The sequence below is a fragment of the Schistocerca serialis genome, chromosome 8 (genome assembly GCF_023864345.2).
Source record: "Schistocerca serialis cubense isolate TAMUIC-IGC-003099 chromosome 8, iqSchSeri2.2, whole genome shotgun sequence".
In the NCBI taxonomy this organism is placed as follows: Eukaryota; Metazoa; Arthropoda; class Insecta; order Orthoptera; family Acrididae; genus Schistocerca; species Schistocerca serialis.
Genome location: NC_064645.1, coordinates 549,956,689 through 549,972,780, shown reverse-complemented (window position 1 = coordinate 549,972,780; position 16,092 = coordinate 549,956,689).

Below are 16,092 nucleotides of genomic sequence, written 5' to 3'. Positions count from 1 at the left end.
ATCTGCCATGGGAAATAGCTATAAGCTCCTGCAACTTCCTTTTGAAGACAGTAATCAAATCCCTTAGCCTCTTCATCATCCATAAGCTAACCATGAAGTTGCACACAGAATATGTGGTCAAGAAATGCAAGATGGCTGTCAATATAATCAGAGCTATGACAGGACATGTATGAGCTTTGAACCTCAGCACAGCACTAACTGTTCACCGTACAATGATATGTCCAGTTACTGATTATTGATGTGGTTGTCATGGATCTGAAACTGACATCAACTTCAATGGAATTAATGAATGCCAATATAAAGTGCTGAGAGCTTGTTAGGAGCAATGCACTCCATCCCTACCAACACACTCTTGGTTGAAGCACACAAACCTCCTATCGATCCACACCGGTGCTATCTTTGTACCAAATTTTGTCTTACAAGGAATCAATATGAACACAACAATCTGAAATCGATTGCCTCAAACAGTACAGTGCTTAACTGAATGCTTCTGGATAACTAGAACTCTTCCTCTCCTAGCCAAAGCATATTTAGATACCCAGAAGATTTCAATAGAGATCATTACAGCACCTAGACTAAATAGTTTGTGTCCCATTACCATTGAAATAGCCTAAGGTGCACATAATAACTGGCATTACCTTTGAACATGAGGCTCACATTAACTATAAAACTCTGGTGTTGTTTTTAAGACAGTGCCCAGAGGCAATACACGGGATGCCCCAGCAGGAATGTTCAATATTCAGGGTTATGACAGGAACAATCATTTGAAGAGAAAAAGTCCAGTAAATGTGGGATCTAAGATGCATATCTTAAGAGTTATGAGCATTTGTTCATCTTCACTAATGTGAAACACATCTCTTCTACTGAACAATTGCTCACAGCCCTCAAGGTATGTATTTGAGAGCCCATGTTTACTAGACCTCTTTTGCTTCGAATAACTGTTCCTTTCATATCCCTGGATACTGACCTTTCCTTCTGGCACACACTGTATATACTGACAGCTCCAAATTCAGTGTCTCTGTCGGAAGTGTGTACTGCATACATGTTTGCAGAAGTCTGGGCTATTCATATTACTAACAAAGGCAAGTGTCATGACCATGGAACTTCTTGCAACACTAGAAGCACTTTGTTTCTGCTTGTGGATGACAGCATCTCTATGTTTCCTACAATATGACTCTTTATGTGCTCTAACACTGCTTAAAAATTTCAGCTGCTGTTTGTCTGAAAAGTCCATTGTATAAAAGGTTATTGAAGTGTTGGAATCAGTGCTTGAAGAAGACCATTCCATTATTTTAACTTGAGGTGAAATCACATTGTAGGATCACTGGCAGTAAAGTTGTTGACTACATGCCAAAGAAGCTGCTGTGACAGGGCATACCACCTGGATTGCAGTCTGAAGTAAAACTAAACTAAACTAAACTAAACTAAACTACATCCGAACAGGCCATGAAGGACTCCTGATATGTCCTACACAGATACACGATAGACAACTTGCAATGGGAATGGCAGGCAACAGCAATTCATCAGTCAGTCCCTTATTCCATTACTTTTCACATGATTTCAGTGCCTAGGCATCTCAACCCTCTAGTAGCCAGACCCAATATTATTCACAGGTGTTTCTGTAAACATCTTCACAGGCTGTACATCATAGATATTTTTCTGCTCTATTTGTGATGAAGAGGACACAATCACCTTTTCTGTGGGTGCCACAGGATACATAGGGAAGTACTACAGCCTTGTTACAAGAACTTACATAGGTTGGTCATCTGTTGCCAATGTGACTGCTTTGTTAGCATTCGCATCTAAGACCAATACTTCACTGGCAGTGAACTGCATAAAAGTGTTCTACAACATTTGATTTTACAATCACTATATACTCTATGTATGGTGCTTACTGCACACTTAAGTAAAATAAAAGTTTTTTTAACTAGCTTCATTTATTTAGAAGATTATTCTGTTGTAACAGTAAAGGGTGAAAGAATGTGAAATAAGCTAAAAATTCTCACTGCTGGCCGATGCAGTGACAGATCTGCAAGTGCAAAACATCCAGAAATGAGCTTTTTGTAACCTTATCCACACGGTTATACCTCAGTTTATTATCCATTTGGATGACTAGGACCTTTGCACTTATTGTTTCCCCTATCATGTGATGGTATTTTTAAGTCACTTTTATTTTTCTTTGAACTAGTTGGGGAATATTGAAGAAAGGGATACAATGTGTCGGCTTTGACCAATGACATCACAAGTTACCACAGATGATGTATTGCAAAGAATCAAAAGACTAGATGCATGTTGAGAAACAAATGATTGTAGTCCAGAGAAAACAGATTATGGACATTTATCATGTACATCCATATTTTGAACATAATGTTACATGTATCACTTTTTTCACAGTAAAAAAGCCTCGTATCCTATTCTTTAGTTGACCTATATATGCCAAGTGAAGGATAGGATTCTAGTTCTACTGAAAGCAAAAAAAGTAACATATGTAAAATTGGCATGGAGTACTTCACTTGAAATATGTAAAAATTTTATGTATGTCAGTTTTTTCTCTTGCATTAATACTACATTGGTTTCCAAAATAAAAGCAACAAATAGAAATTTTGCAAAGTTGCATTTATTTTGCCACAAAACAGTAGACACAAGTGATAGAATAGTAGAAACAATGTAAATAATACAGAATGTAAACAATTGTAACATGCATAATGATAGACAAAAATGTTCTTCATTTTTTCCAACTTAACAGATTTGCACACACATTCTGACAATTGCTTAATGTGCTCAGTAAGGAGTGTGACCACCTCTGGCACCAACACAGGCCTGACAACGATGGGACATGCTGTGAATGATGTCATCATCCCATGTCTTGGGAGAGTGGCTGGCAGATGCTGATGTAATGCACCCTGTCTCCCTAATGCATCCCAGGCTTGTTCTATGAGATTCAAATTGGGAGAGCGAGCAGGCCACACCATGTGTGCAATATCTTCCATTTCCAAAAAGCATCAACCACCTGTTCTTATGAGGTCGAGCATTATCGTCTATCAATAAGAAGTCTGGGCCCACAGCACCTCACAACAACAGTGCGTGAGATCCCAAGATATCCTCACAGTACCTCACAGCAGTAAAATCTTGCTGACTCACCTGCACAATTTCATGAAGAGGTGTTCAAGTGGTCAACATAACCCCTGCCCACACCATTAGGGATCCTCCTCGATATTGGTCTCTTTCCACAACGTTTGTGTCCCAAAATCATGTTCCATGTAGCCTACAGGTGCAAATTGTTGAGAATCACTCTCCAAGTAAGATCAGGACTCATCTGTGGAAAGAATGTTGGTCCACCGTTCGACCGTACAGGTGGCATGTTGATGGGTCTAGACATTCCCTTCTGTGAAGACATTCCAGAGGTAAACAGTAGAGCAGGTCTCCAACAATAAAGGCCACTCTGGTGAAGCCTTCTGTACACTGTTTGCCTCAATACAACAAATGCAGAGGATGCTGTGAGGTCAGATGCCAGTTGCAGTGCAGTACTAAGGTGGTACACTGTCATGCCCTTACAGCCAAATAATGGTCCACTCTTTCTGATGTCACATATGGTCAGCCCTATCCTGCTCTCCGGAATACAGTTTTGGTCTCTATAAAATGTTGCCTCATCCAAGAAGCAACAGAACGATTCACATTAAGCCATTGGACCACTTCAGTTTGCGACACTCTTGCTTGCACTCATCCTGTGGCGCCCCACAGCAGAGGGTCTGTAGGCGTCTTCTCTGTGCCATATTGAACTGTCTGTGACTGTGTACACAATGATTGTGGATGTGGGACTACCCTGCAAACACTACCCCACTTGATATGTGCCCTACATCATTACTGGAGAGGTTGTCCGTTGATCGGAATGCCATCTTCCATGCAGAACACGATCATAACGACATCTGTTGACAGTTTGTATGATTATATTGTGAGTAAGTCACAGGGCAGGGAAATAGCAGTTTGTTGCTTTAATTTTGGACACCAGTGTAGCATCAACTGAAGAATGGGACACTAGTACTAGCGAAGGCAAAAAAAGCACCAAACATAAAATTTGTATCCCGTACTTAAGCTGACCTATATAGGTCAGCTGAAGAGTAGGATACTGGTCGTAGCAAAGTCAAAAAGAGTAACAAATGTACAATTTGCATCCTGTATTTCAGCTGATCTATATACGTCAACTGAGGAACAGGATTCTGGTACCAGTGAAGGTGAGAAAAGTGACAAACATAAAATTTGTATCCTATACTTAAGTTGATCTTCATGGTCAACTGAAGAATAGGATACAACCTTCATAGTTCAGCTGAGCCACAGGATGCCAGTGTTATGTACATTGCCTTTTTTCTTTTTTTTTTTCGCTAGTACTAATCTCGTATTCTTCAGCTGCCCTACATAGTACAAGACACGAATCACTGGCCATTGGCCATTTGCCATTGGAACAACTCACTGTCAATCAGACAGAGGTATAATTCAAAACATGATTTAAAATTACCACAAGCGACAAAAAGTGTACACAATATCTGTCTTATAATAACACATTCATTTATATCTATTTATGATTATGATGCTTCACCACAAAAGATAATCACTCTATTATCTATGATAAAAATATGATGTCACTGATCAAAGCCAATGAGTTGTATTCCATTGTTCAGTTACCCACTAAGTGTAAGCTTTTCCATTATTTTACTGTTTGTGTCAGCATACAGCTTTTGAAGAGTCCTGATAAATAATTTATGCAGGTCAAGAATACAAGTGGGATCAGTACCTGTCCTTGGGGAACACCATGTTTAAAGTTTTCCCACTCCGAATTTAGTTTATCTTCTGGTGGTATCATCTGTTAATTTTAATTTGTATTTTGATGTGGATGTAACACCTTGGTGGGACGTAGCAATAAATTATAGCATATGTTTACTGTTGGTAAGATATAACTCCATCAATGCAAGACAGATGCACAGTTTTAATCTGCTATGTAGTTTCATACATGCGCACGCTCTGTGAAAAATCACATTCTGGAAACATCCCCCAAGCTGTGGCTAAGCCATGTCTCCACTATATCTTTTCTTCCAAGAGTGCCAGTCTTGCAAGCTTCGCAGGAGAGCTTCTGTTAAGTTTGGAAGGTAGGAGTTGAGGTACAGGCAGAAGTAAAGCTCAGTCCATCACATAGTTTTAATATGCCAGAAGTTTCTTATTGATGCACATGCCACTGCAGAGTAAAAACCTCATTCTAGACATAATATTATACATTTCTTACCTTTTGCAAAAGTATATATTGCTCTCGGGTGTCTGACTGGGTGCAGTCATTTAAGTAACACAATATTTCAACAGCATACCTTGCCATCACCTTCAGGTGATACATATGGAATGAGTGTCTTCGCTACATTGTGCCTCCTTTACATTCTTATCCCTCCCCATCCCTATTCTTGCTACCTGGCCATACAGGGCAGTGCGATGGAGTGGGGCGGGAGAGGGACGCAATCATAACACATAGGTGCTAACTCGGTTTCTCAGTGCTTTTGCTGCCCCCATCAGGTTCGACAGTTACTCACAGTTGAAACGAGAATGAAGCCACTATTTATTGATAGGGCCACTGGCCATTTGGATTTCGACAGCTTTCTTTAGAACACAGTCCCAAAATGATGAGGTCTGTCTTAGCACTTTCTTTTGTTCATATCTCATTGAGTACCCTGTAGCCATACAATTTTCTGCAGTCACAGATTTACAGATTTTATTGGTCACTTACTAGTGGTTCATGGTGTGGGTTCCTGTTGCCATGTCCTAGTTCATGAACCACAGGCAATGTATGAGTGGCCAAGTAAGTGGTCCTGACAGTCGGGATACCAGTTACTTTGGAATAAGGCTAGGCATCTCGGACATATTCTGAGTCGTCGTCACCTCTGTGCTCAGACGGCAAGGACTACCAAATCCACCAGTTAGTCCCTCAACCATTAGGGGTAAAACTCAATGGGACCCAGGGCAAGTAAGGCTAGCAACCTGCTTCCCTGGTACTTTAAATATGATGCTGGAAACAATCAGAGCAAAATGCCTCGGACCTTTGGAGGTGACCGAGTCCCACCTCTAATTGACAAACCAGGGACTCCTAAGATACAACTCGGCAAATGAATGGTAACAAGATGGGGAGCTATTAATATCAATGGGGGCTACTCTGGGAAGATGGTAGAGCTGGCAGAGGCTGCAAGTAAGATGGGGTTGGACGTTTTAGCTGTTAATGACATTCGGGTAAGGGGTGAGAAAGAAGAGGAAGTGGGAGAATACAAGGTCTACCTGTCAGGAGTCAAAGCAGGAATAGCACAATGGGGTGTAGGGCTTTACATCAGGAAAGAAATGGAACCCAGCGTAGTTGCAATAAGGTATGTAAACGAATGACTGATGTGGATAGATTTGACAGTGTCTAGCAAGAAAATTAGGATTGTCAGTATATTCGCATTGTGAAGGGACAGATCAAGATAAGATGGATAGTTTTTATGATGCACTCAGTGATGTAGTTGTTAGAGTAAAGGACAAGGACAGTGTTCTGCTTATGGGTGATTTTAATGCCAGGACTGGAAATCGAACAGAAGGGTATGAAAAGGTTATGGGTAAATTTGGAGAGGATATGGAGGCCAACAGGAACGGGAAACAAGTCTTGGATTTCTGTGCCAGTATGGGTTTAGTAATCACAAACTCCTTTTTTAAACATAAGAACATTCACTGGTATACTTGGGAAGGCAGGGGAACCAGATCTGTCATTGACTATACAATAACAGATCAAGAATTCAGGAAGGTTGTGAGGGACACGTGTATTCAGGGGATTGTTTGATGACACTGATCACTATTTAATCTGCAGTGAAATTGGTATTGTGAGGCCAAAAGTGCAGGTGGTCAGGTCCATATGTAGGAGGATGAGAATGGAGAAACTTCAGGATAAGGAAATCAGGCACAAGTACATAACAGTGATCTCAGAAAGGTACCAGTTAGTTGAATGTAGTCAATTACAGTCATTGGAAAAGGAATGGACAAGGTACAGGGACACAGTACTAGAAGTGGCTAAAGAATGTCTTGGAACATTAGTGTGTAAAGGTAGGATGAAGCAAACAGCTTGGTGGAATGACACAGTCAAGGCAGCCTGGAAAAGGAAAAAGAAGGGGTATCAAAAATGGCTACATACTAGAACGCAGGTAGACAGAGAAAGTTATGTTGAAGAAAGAAACAAAGCCAAACAAATAATTGCAGCATCCAAGAAGAAATCTTGGGAAGACTTTGGAAACAGGTTGGAGACTTTGGCTCAAGCTGCTGGAAAACCATTCTGGAGTGTAATTAGCAGTCTTCGAAAGGGAGGTAAGAAGGAAATGACAAGTATTTTGGACAGATCAGGAAAACTGCTGGTGTATCCTGTTGATGCCTTGGGCAGATGGAGGGAATATTTTGAAGAGTTGCTCAATGTAGGTGAAAATACCATCAGTAATGTTTCAGATTTCGATGTAAAATGGGATATGAATGATGATGGAAATAGGATCACATTTGAGGAAGTGGAGAAAATGGTCAATAGATTGCAGGGCAATAAAGCGGCTGGGGTGGATGAAATTAAGTCGGAACTCATCAGTTACAGTGGAATGTCAGGTCTTAAATGGTTACACGGGATAATTGAAATGGCGTGGGAGTCGGGACAGGTTCCATCAGACTGGACGCAAGCAGTAATCACACCAATCTTTAAACATGGAAACAGAAAAGACTGTAACAACTATAGAGGTATCTCTTTAATCACCATTGTGGGTAAAATCTTCTCAGGTATTGTTGAAAGGAAAGTGCGAGTATTAGTTGAGGACAAATTGGATGAAAATCAGTGTGGGTTTAGGCCTCTTAGAGGTTGTCAGGACCAGATCTTTAGTTTATGGCAAATAATGGAGAAGTGTTACAAGTGGAACAGGGAATTGTATCTATGCTTTATAGATCTAGAAAAGGCATATGACCGGGTTCGTAGGAGGAAGTTATTGTCTGTTCTACGAGATTATGGAATAGGAGGCAAACTTTTGCAAGCAATTAAAGGTCTTTACACAGATAGGCAGGCAGCAGTTAGAGTTGACGGTAAATTGAGTTCATGGTTCAGAGTAGTTTCAGGGGTAAGACAAGACTGCAACCTGTCTCCACTGTTGTTCATATTATTTATGGATCATATGTTGAAAACAATAGACTGGCTGGGTGAGATTAAGATATGTGAACACAAAATAAGCAGTCTTGCATATGCGGATGACTTAGTTGTGATGGCACATTCGATTGAAAGTTTGCAAAGTAATATTCCAGAGCTAGATCAGAAATGTAAGGACTATGGTATGAAGATTAGCATCTCCAAAACGAAAGTAATGTCAGTGGGAAAGAGATATAAATGGATTGAGTGCCAAATAGGAGGAACAAAGTTAGAACAGGTGGACGGTTTCAAGTACTTAGGATGCATATTCTCACAGGATGGCAACATAGTGAAAGAACTGGAAGCGAAGTGTAGCAAAGCTAATGCAGTGAGTGCTCAGCTATGATCTACTCTCTTTTGCAAGAAGGAAGTCAGTACCAAGACTAAGTTATCTGTGCACCGTTCAATCTTTCGACCAACTTTGTTGTATGGGAGCAAAAGCTGGGTGGATTCAGGTTACCTTATCAATAAGGTTGAGGTTACGGATATGAAAGTAGCTAGGATTATTGCATGTACTAGTAGATGGGAACAATGGCAGGAGGGTGTCCACAATGAGAAAATCAAAGAAAAACTGGGAATGAACTCTATAGATGTAGCAGTCAGGGCGAACAGGCTTAGATGGTGGGGTCATGTTACACGCATGGGAGAAGCAAGGTTACCCAAGAGACTCATGGATTCAGCAGTAGAGGGTAGGAGGAGTCGGGGCAGACCAAGGAGAAGGTACCTGGATTCGGTTAAGAATGATTTTGAAGTAATAGGTTTAACATCAGAAGAGGCACCGATGTTAGCACTGAATAGGGGATCATGGAGGAATTTTATAAGGGGGGCTATGCTCCAGACTGAACGCTGAAAGGCATAATCAGTCTTAAATGATGATGATGTTGTTGATGATGATAATGTGATGATGATGACTTGAGTTCACTGTGTCTCCGGCATTCCTGGCAACACTCTCCAACTGCCCGCATAGTCTGCCATATGTAAGTAAGCACACGACCCAGCACTCTGCCAAATGAAGTCACAATGCTGGCCAAGTGTGACTTTGTGCCTGACAGGGGTAGCAGAAACACTGAGAGACCTCAGTTCATGTCCAGCATTTGGCAGTTGCATTGCCCACCACTCCACCTGAAGCAGTGTATGGTTGGATAATGAGGGAAGAGGTGGGGGTTGATATGTGTATAAAGGAGGTGTTATGTAGTGAAAATGGTCAGTCTACGCAGTTGTCAAAATATTGTTACATAATTATTGCACCTGGCTGGACACCTGAGACCAATGTAAACAGGTAAGGCATAAATTAATTAGACCACGTGGAAAGCCAACGAAAGGTGCCACAAGCACAGGAACAACCAGTAAAATCTACACGTTTGAACTTTGCATAGCTGTAGGGGACTCAACAAAATATGAACAAACAGAAGTGCTAAGACAGATCTTGTTGTTTTGGGACTGTGTTCAAAAGGAGACTGTTGAAACCCGAAAGACTGACGGCCCGCAATACAGACAAAGGCTTCATTGTCAGTCAAGTGTCAGACCCCACACTCAGCCAACTGAGGTCACAACACTAGCTGAAAGTGACTTCCACACCCAATGCGATGTGTTGCCAGGTAGAGAGGGAAGATGTAGGTAGTGATAAGAGTACAAAGGAAGTGCAGTGTAGTGAAGACGCTCATTCTAGAGGTATCGCCTGAAGACGGCTGCAAGGTACAATACTGAAATATTGTGTTACATATACGACAGCACCTGGCTGGACACCCAAGCACAATATAAACAGTTGACTCACAATGAAAGTTTAAGACCACACCTCATGCAAAACATTTTCGATGATAGACTGAAAAAGTGTAAACTTTCTTGTGATTTTATTGTGTTTCTCCTGAACTGCTTGTGAGGAATCCAAAGCCAGTTGCACTCCATTAAAACTGCTTTACTTTAAACTCGTATAAAAATTAAGCACTGATGAAACATTTTAAAGCTCAGAAGATTCTTTTCAAGTTTCCTATGTACTGATAGTTAGTACCGAATGGCAGGATTATTGTGATATTACATACTAGAAATTGTACCGTTTGTGGCCCGACCACTCTTATCTCTTAAGCATCTATTGGTTTGTCAGTTATTTAACACTACTATATTTTGAAATATTTGAATATTTCAGGAATAAGCAGATACTTCCTTTATGGGAATGATAAGTTTCCAATGAATGTAAGCAATATTCATGTTGAGCTTGGTACATTCCTCTTACATTTTACTGGAGGAATTTAAATGTAATGTCATTGTGAGAAGGTGCATGAAACATGCTAGAGATCATCTGTACTTGCCTAAATGATAATAGTTTGTTCAACTTTATTAAGATGATAGTGCACACTAAGGAACCGTTAAAAGAGAATGTTAAGATTTATACTTTCGAAATGAAAATTATGTCGACGTAGGTATGTAACAAACAATTGAAAGCCCAGGTTGGAAAGTTATGAAAAGGATAGATAGCTTCTCATCCTAAAGATCACACACTGAGTTGCAGACAGGTGAAGTGAAAAGATTGTTACGTATAGGCTTTCAGTCAAAGCCTTATTCAGAAAAGAAAAATACGAACCATCCATACAAGCAAGTGCGCATGCACCTGTACCCATGCCCACGCACGTGCACCCACACACCTGCTACATCTGACCAAATTGATTGACTGATTAATTGGGAGGGGTTGTGGGACCAAACGGCAAGGTCATCAGTCCTGCAGTTCCAAAGTTAGTCACAAAAGAAAGAGGGTTCGCTAAAAGTGGACGGACCCAGTCAGGGGAGTCAAATTATAAAATATTGAACATTACACACACACGGTAAAGGCATAAGAGGTGAGACCAAATCTACAAACAGGAAAAAAGTGGGTAGTCATGGGGTCACAGACTGAGGAGACTGTAAAAGACATCCCAACAACAACCAACCTACTCCTGCTCCAAGACTAAAGTAGAACCTTATTTCTGGAAATAAAAACCACTTTCATGGACAAAACTTAGGACCAGTTCAACCGTCTGTGGATCGTATACTAATATTAAATTTAAGGACTTGGGAAGCCTATACTTAACGTGAAGTGCCGAAAGAAAGATTCCACTAATATGAGAGATATCGTCAGTCTGCTTCAACGACCACATTGTGGGGGTGGGTTGTTGTGGGTGAGTCAGATATGACCAAAGCATCTCTGACCATACCACAACAAAAACTCTTCAAACAGGAGCAGGGTCGGAAAGGGGGAGGGATAGCAGGGTATGGGTGGGGAAACAAGAACTGGCAGTGTTTGGTGGAGTGTACAGGGACTACAAGTGGCAGGGCAGGGCTGCCAGGCACAGCATCAAGAGGCTGTGGAGGAGGGAGAACAGGGGAAAATGGGGAGCATATAGAAGAGAGGCAGAGAAGGGGAAAAGACTGATGGGTGCGCGCCGGCAGGTAACAGTACGTAATGAGAATGAAGGAAGGTGACTTGTAAGGAGGTAACACGACAGATGGGGCAGCAACAGTTGGTTGGGGGTGGGGGGTGGAAACCATGGGTTAGTGCTGGCTGAGGCTGGGATGATTTCGGGAGCAGAGAATATGTTGTACAGAGTAACTCTCATTTGCATAGCACAATAAATCAGGTGTGGACGCTCCAGATGGCCCATGTCATCTTTACAGAGAGCAGCAGCCCATCCTTTTTCATAAAATGGTTTCAAGATACATAGATAGATTAGATAACACAGTACCAGTTATGCCTTGGGAAAGAGACAAAATCTGATCACAAACTATCATTTTGTGTTGAGGGAAGACAAGAAGGAAGCTTGGAGTTTGACATCTCAATAATGAGGTCATTGGAGAGAGCAGTGTTTGAAGAGTGACAGGGAAGGGATTAATTGTTAACATGATTTTGGGAAAAACACAGAAAACTTAAATCCAAGTAGTTGGAGAGTGATTTGAACTCTGCTGAAAGAAAATCGAATGCCACAACTACTGTGAAACATACTTAGTACACTTAACAAAAAACCGATTTTGCTCTTGTTCAAGCTCACTCATTGAACAGGAGCCATAGAATGAGATTATTCTACCACTTCATGTACACATTTTAATACTTGTGGTTTGAGCACTAGGTGCTACTGACAGTGATGATCTTAATTCATAATTTACACACCAAGTGCTGACAAGAGAACACAGACATTTGAAAAAAGGTTTTACTTATCCTAGCCTTCGGAGCCAGTGGCTCCTTCTGCCGGCAGAAGGGTTGAAGAGGAAGGAAGAGGGGTAGAGGTTTAGGAAAAGGGGTGGAATTCGGAAAAGTCATCCAGAACCCTGGATCAAGGGAGACTTATTGGAAGAGATGAGAAGGAATCGTCAAACATTGATTATTTTAATTGTTAATTAATAATTTGCTGCTACTCAATCTGCCGTCTCACATTTTGCAACACTGTCCTCAGTTCACTTGTTCATTCTGATTTACTTACTGTCCAACAGGATGTGACTTATTGTTAAATGTGTGTTAAGACACTTAACTCTTCTTTGAGACCACAGTAAGCTATTAATGTCTTAGATGTTTGCTTAGCCTAACTCACAGACCACATGCATCTATTTGGTGTTCTCTGTTGTACGCCCTGCTTTAATTTTTAACTTACTGGGAATTTTTATATCAATATACTTTTGAGAGTGATAAAAAAACAGAGGTGGAAAAATTCTTGCCAAGGCACACAGGTGGAAATTAAGTCAATAAAATTTTGAATCAAACAATGGAAATGTAACAATACCAGAGAAAGAAAGTTGCTACTCACCATATAGTGGAGATGCTGAGTCGTGATATAGACAATCCTCACATCCAAGTGTTGCCACCCAGTCCTTCTTGAAGAACGTCCCAATAACCCTCAACATCACCCCAGGTGAATCCCGTCCCATTAAGGAGCTGAAAGCACACCGCTCTATTGTCATCCTCCCAGCGGATAAAGGCTCCACAACTGTGGTACTTGACTGTGTAGAGTATGTGGCAGAAGGACTGTGTCAACTCTCCGACACCTCAACCTACAAAGCTGTTACCCAGGATCCCATTCCCTCCATACAGACTGAGCTGCAGAAAATCCTAAAAATCTAAGGTACCACACAAGGCCTCAAAATGGTTTCCATAGACCTACTCACTCCACCTGAGCCACGTACCCCTCCCTTCTACCCATTACCCAAAATCCACAAAGAGAACAATCCTGGCCATCCCATTGTGGCAGGCTTCAAAGCTCCAACAGAATGTATCTCAGCTCTGGTAGACCAACACCTCCAACCTATCACCCGCAGACTCCCATCCTACATCAAAGACACAAACCACTTCCTAGAACGCCTCAAATCCATTCCCACTCCCCTCCCACCTGAAACCTTTCTTGTCACCATAGATGCTACATCCCTTTACACAAACATCCCACATACCCATGGTCTCCCTGCCCTTGAACACTACCTCTCCCAATGCCCACCTGAAGATCTTCCAAAAACCTCGTTCCTTATCACACTTACCAACTTCATCCTCACCCATAATTACTTCACTTTTGAAGGCCAGACCTACAAACAAATCAGGGAAATGGCCATGGGAACCAGGATGGCTCCGTCCTATGCCAACCTCTTCATGGGCCACATGGAAGAGGCTTTCCTGAAGGCCCAACAGCTGCTTCCCCTGGCCTGGTATAGGTTTGTAGATGACATCTTTGTGGTCTGGACTCATGGTGAAGAAACACTCCTTAATTTCCTCCATAACCTCAACTCATTTTCAAATCTGAATTTCACCTGGTCCTTCTCCAAAACACAAACCACCTTCTTGTTGAAGCTCACATCCACACCTCTGTCCACATCAAACCCACAAACAAACAACAGTACCTTCACTTTGATAGCTGCCATCCATTCCACATCAAACGCTCCCTTCCATACAGCCTAGGTATTCATGGCAAACGTATCTGTTCCAGTGACAAATCCCTCAACAATTACACCAATAACCTGACCAGTGCTTTCCTCTACTGCAACTATCCTGCAGACCTCGTCCACAAATAGATCTCCCGAGCAATACATTCCTCCCCGTGCAACAACAATAATCCTACCCCCAGACCACACAGAAGCATCCCCCTTGTCACCCAATATTATCCTGGCCTCAAATACATCAACAAATTACTCTGCCAGGGATGTGACTTTCTCAAGTCAAGCCCTGAAATGAGATCATCCCTTGATGAGATCATCCCTTGACAATATTCTCCCCACACCACCCAGAGTTGCCTTTCGTTGCCCCCCTAACCTCCGTAACATCCTTGTCAAACCCTACAATATTCCCAGACCACCTTTTCTACCCAGCGGTTCCTACCCCTGTAACCGACCTCGCTGCAAAACCTGTCCCATGCATCCCCCTACAACCACTACTGGTAAAATATACACAATTCAAGGCAGGGCCACATGTGAAACAACACGCCATTTATCAGCTGACATGCTTGCACTGCACAGCTTTTTACATTGGCATGATGACAACTAAACTGGCTGAGCGCATGAACGGGCACAGAAGAACTGTCCGCCTAGGAGATGTCCAATACCCAGTAGCAGAGAATGCCCTCCAGCATAATTCTAGGGACCTAGGAACCTGCTACACTGTACGTGCCATTTGGCTTCTCCCACCCTACACCAGTCCCTTGGAACTGCGGAGATGGGAACTTGCACTCCAACACATCCTTTCATCCCGCCATCCCCCTGGACTGAACCTACATTAACCAACTTCACTCCCATTTACTCTTCAGTCTTCTCCTCTTTCCCTTTCCTCTTTAGCCATTGAAGCATCTTTTCATCCTACATAGTTGTGTTCATCTTTGAACTATATACCTCTTTACTTCTGTATGTATCCTCTTTGGTTTGAAGCTGGCACAGTACTTACAGAATACCTTTGGCTTCCCTCTGACACCCATGCCTCCACCTTTGCTACCCTCCCTGTTTACCTTTCCCCTGTTGCTTCATAACCTGGGTTGTGAGTAACTGAATCCACTTTCCCTTCTTCCCCTTTTTTCCCCTCTCTCCTCCCTGACGAAGGAACAAAGTTCCGAAAGCTAGGATACATAAATTTTCTGTTCTATTTTGTGTATCTATCGGCTGTACTGAGCTGAGGTAAGTACTGACCAGCCCCTCTATCTCTTTGTTAGTATTTGTTTCACATCATTATATGATATTTTCCATTAATCATTTAGCACAATAAAAAGATTCACACATTTAAAGCTTTCGGGCATTAAGGCCTTTGTCAGCAGTAGACACACACACACACACACACACACACACACACACACACACACACACACACACAACTTGCGCAAACATCTGCAGTCTCAGAGAGCAGAGACCACACTCGGGCCTTAAATGGCCAAAAGCTTTAATTGTGTGAATCCTTTTAATGTACCTATCGCGACTCAGCGTCTCCGCTATATGGTGAGTAGCAACTTTCCTACTCTGGTATCAATAAAATTTTGTTTATGTGTGTTGGGCAATAACTTAAATGTCTGCTACATCTGCCGAATATTTCTATTTAGAAAGGTGTAGTAATTAAGCTAGTCTTCTTTCACGCAGAAAGCAGGAATTCCCTCTAATAATGGAATTCTTCATTTTGATTGGTTTAGTACCAATGAAACCATTGAAATTTGGTGGTGATTTAGGAGTTTGTACCTTCATTTTTAACAGTTAAGAAATAGCTGCTGAATTCAAATGCAGTTTTCCTCTTCTTGCGGATTATCCCAAAACTGCAACCCCAGTTGAAAACCTTGGGCGATCAACTGATTTCAAGGTGTATGGAATAGGTGACATTGTTGCTATATCCCAATGACTACAGTATGTTTTACATAAAGAATTAACTATGTGAGAGTTTTGTGCAAATAGTTGTTTGTATTTGTGGGATATTG